Raw genomic sequence first — 3,942 nt, forward strand, 5'->3', positions numbered from 1 at the left:
CTCAGAGGAGACTTCTTTCCGGCAGATGCCTGTTTCCCAGGTGCAGGGAGTTCCCAAAGGTTAGGGCCACCTGCCTTACCTGTGCAAAGACATGGTGACCCCAGGCATCAGGCACCAAAAGCTCATTGTGAGATCACCTCCATCGACCCTCCTGGGAGGCTCAGCCTCCCGGTCTTACAGTTGGGGTGGCAGGCTCAGAGAGAGGACTTACTTGCTTATGGACACACAGCATGAGCCCACAAACACCGCTGGAACGCAAGTCCAGGCTGGCTCAGCTAGATGCCAGTGCCCCTGCTTCTTCCCACTCATTTGTCCACAGTGTTTAGGGCATGGATGTCACACTCAGACTCAAAGTGACCGCTCCTCCTCTGAGCCTCAAAAACAGCCGACTCAGGGGCCGCCATGCAGACTGACTGGAAGATGCAGGGGGCGGGGCCTGTGGCAGCCCTCTCTCCAGACTGTTGTCAGGCCAAGTGAGGCTGTGAGCAGGAGCCACCCACGTGGCACCAGCATACCAGAGGTGCTAATAAAGCCTGCCTACTTGCAAATGCACCTCCAAAGTCTGCAGGCTGCTTCAAAACTGTAAGAACGCTGCAGGAAACCTCTGTCTGGGCTCTTCCTCCACAGGACATTGATTGTATCATCTTCCTGGTGTACCTCCAGGCACACAATCTATATCCCACTTCCCGAGAACCCAGCTCTCAACAGACACCCAGCCAAAATGGTAACCAACCTGCTATATTAGGAGGGTGAGGACAGTTTCTTGTCTGTCTTTCTTGGAATCGTCTATACAAAACCAAAAACAAACGTATATTTGTACTGACTTAAACAAACAAAACACTGCAGGGCTGTGGTAGATGGTCCCAAATTCCAGAAGAGGTGCTCACTGCAACAGGGGAAGCTTCCAACTCACAGATCAGTGGATGCCAGCAGAGTTGCTTCCCAGGCAGTTAGCCCCATTTCCCAATTGATGGAAAGCGTGCAGTGGCTCAGGCCTGCAACCCCAGCTACTCTGAGGGATGATCTGAACCCAGGAGTTCTAGATCAGCCTGGGCAACGTAGTGAGACCCCATCTCTACAAACGATTTTAAAAATAAGCTGTGCCTGGTGGCACATGCCTGTAGTCCCAGCTACTTGGGAGGCTGAGGTGGAAGGATTGCCTGAGCCCAGGAGTTCAGGGTGACAGTGCGCTAGGATTGTGACACTGCACTCCAGCTAGGGTGACAGTGAGGCCCTATCTCTAAAAATAAAGGAAAAGCCCATTTGCTTGGGGCTTTCCCCAGAGTGACATCCATACCCAGTCATCCTAATTTGCATTCAAATTAGCAGGTGTTACAGACCCAGCTTGGCAGATTGATTGTGAGGTACGCCACCCCATATCTGTTCTATCTGTTCAGTGACTCCCATGTCATTGTCATGTGTACAGGTCACCACAGTGCCAGCTGAACCACTGGATTCCCTCAGTGGCCAACCAGGCTGGCTCTGCTGGGGGTCTTCTGTATGGGAGAGGAAGCCAGAACAGCAGCCAGGCACAACAGCAAGAGCACTGCATAGGGAGTCCAGAGGCCTGATGTCAGTCACTGGCTGTGTAACTCTGGGTGAGTCCTCTAAACTGTGGCCTTGGTTCCTTTGGCTGTAAAAGAAGTCAATTATCTGCTTCTAGGTTACCACTGGCCCCCAAAATGGAGTAAGCACTGAACCAAAAGTGAGGAAAAACCACTCTTTCTGGGTTCACGCTAGGACTATTCGATGAGTGCCAGGTATCTGTAAGGCCAGAGTTTACAGCCATCCATTTCATTAAGAGGTATAAATGAAGAACAGATACCCCCAGAATAGCCATCCATTTCATTAAGAGGTATAAATGAAGAACAGATACCCCCAGAATTTGGATCTCAAGAAGTGAGAGGTGAAATCATGACCTTCAGCTCTTCCATCTGTGGTTTCTTCCTAAACAGGGAGAGCAAATCGATGTCAGTCCATGCACCAACTCCAACTGACCTGTGGTTGTGTTAAGAAAGACACTGAAGCCGGGCTTGGTGGCTCAGCCTGTAATCTCACGCCTTGGGAGGCTGAGGTGAGTGGACTGCCTGAGCCCATGGGTTTGTGACCCGCCTGGGCAACTTGGTGAGACCTCATCTCTACAATAAATCAAAAAAATTAGCCGGGTGGTAGCACACACCTGTAGTTCCAGCAACTTGGAAGGCTGAGGCAGAAGGATCGCTGGAGCCCAGCAGGTCAAGGCTGCGGTAGCCAGGAGCAGCCACTGCACTCCAGTCTGGGCAACAGAGTGAGACTCTAACTCAAAAAAAAAAAAGGAAAGACACTGAGATTGTGTCTAGGTTCAAAGGGCAAAACAGTACCATAACTGACTAAAGTCTGCCACAAGTAAGGATATGAAAGGAGTTACATATTTTAATTTAGTCACATATTTTAATTTGAAAAGGGAGAGAAAGGCAAAGCATCTTCAGTAAGAACCCAGAGAATGGGACTGGAACTAAAAGTATTCATTCAGCAGATATGACTAGGCTGCTAAGTGCTAGGCACTGAAACAACTCAGTCTCAGAATGTGATAAGTTCTGAGCCCAAGGGAGTCAGGAGAGACTTTCTGGATAAGGTGACTGACAAGTGGATTCCTTAAGCAGATTCCTTAAAGATAAGTGGAACCCAGCCAGACAAGAGGAGGGTGGTGGGCTGGAAAGTAGAGTGGTCTGCCAGGTTGAGGGACTGGTGCAGGTCCCTCTGGAGGCAAGTGATGGCAAGCAGCCCCACTCGAAGCCATTTAGAATGATTACAGCCCAGATTTCAATGGGGAGCCACGGAGGTGTCCAGGCAGTAGCGGCAAAACTAAGTACCATCTACATCTCCCTACCCCTGCCCTCTAATTGTTAATGCCCTAGAACAGCTGCAAAATTGACCTAAAAAATGAGAGGTCAGGCCTCACAGAAGTCAGACCTGCAAACTGATCAGTCAGGAGAGATCTGATTACTAGGTAAAGGTAGAGAGAGAAGATGGACAAAGGGCTGGCCTCTCAGTGGAGGTGGTAGAACCTGTACACTCAGGAGATTCAGACTGGAGATCTGGAGGAAGGGCAAGCCAAGACATGGATGCTCTAAACCAGGCAAGCAGGAGGCCGACCAGCAGCCCACGCCCACAGAAGCAAAAAGAGGCGACTTCACTAAGCCCAACCAATTCTGTCAAACCACACCCAATACAAGCTTAAGCAATGAGGCAGCGCTAACAGTTTAAAAGTCTTAGCATCCTTCCACTGAGCAATTTCACTTCTAGCAATGAGGAAATAACCAAAGGAGTGTGCAAAGAAATACAAGATGTTCACTGCAGCATTGTTTATCAGAGCCAAAAATAAGCAGCAGGGGATTGGGCAAATAAATTATGGCCATATTGAAACAGCGGAATCCTAAGCAGTTATGAAAAATAAGGATTGACTGTCGCAGTGGCTCATGCCTGTAATCCCAGCATTTCAGAAGGCCAAGGCAGGAGGACTGTTTAAGGCTGGGAGTTTGAGACCAGACTGGATAACAGAGCAAGACGTCCATCTCCAAAAAATTAAAATATAAAAAGTAACCGGGTGTGGTAGCACACATCTGTGTAGTCCAGCTACTCAGGAGGCTACAGTGGGAGGATCACTCAAGCCCCAGAGTTTGAGATTACAGTGAGCTATGATCGTGCCACTGTACCCCAGCCTGGGCAACAGAGTAAGACCCTATTTCTAAAAAAATAATAATAAAGAGGCCAGGCATGGTGGCTCATGTCTGTAATCCCAGCACTTTGAGAGGCAGAGGCAAGAGAATTGCTTGAACCCAGGGGCGCAAGACCAGCCTGGGAAGCGTGGTGAGAACTTGTCTCTACAATAAATAAAAAAATTAGCCGGGCTTGGTGGCTCAGCCTGTAATCCCGCGCCTTTGGGATGCTGAGGTGAGTGGA

Source organism: Carlito syrichta, unplaced genomic scaffold, assembly GCF_000164805.1.
Source record: "Carlito syrichta isolate Samal-C Ts95f unplaced genomic scaffold, Tarsius_syrichta-2.0.1 Scaffold306704, whole genome shotgun sequence".
Classification (NCBI taxonomy): Eukaryota; Metazoa; Chordata; class Mammalia; order Primates; family Tarsiidae; genus Carlito; species Carlito syrichta.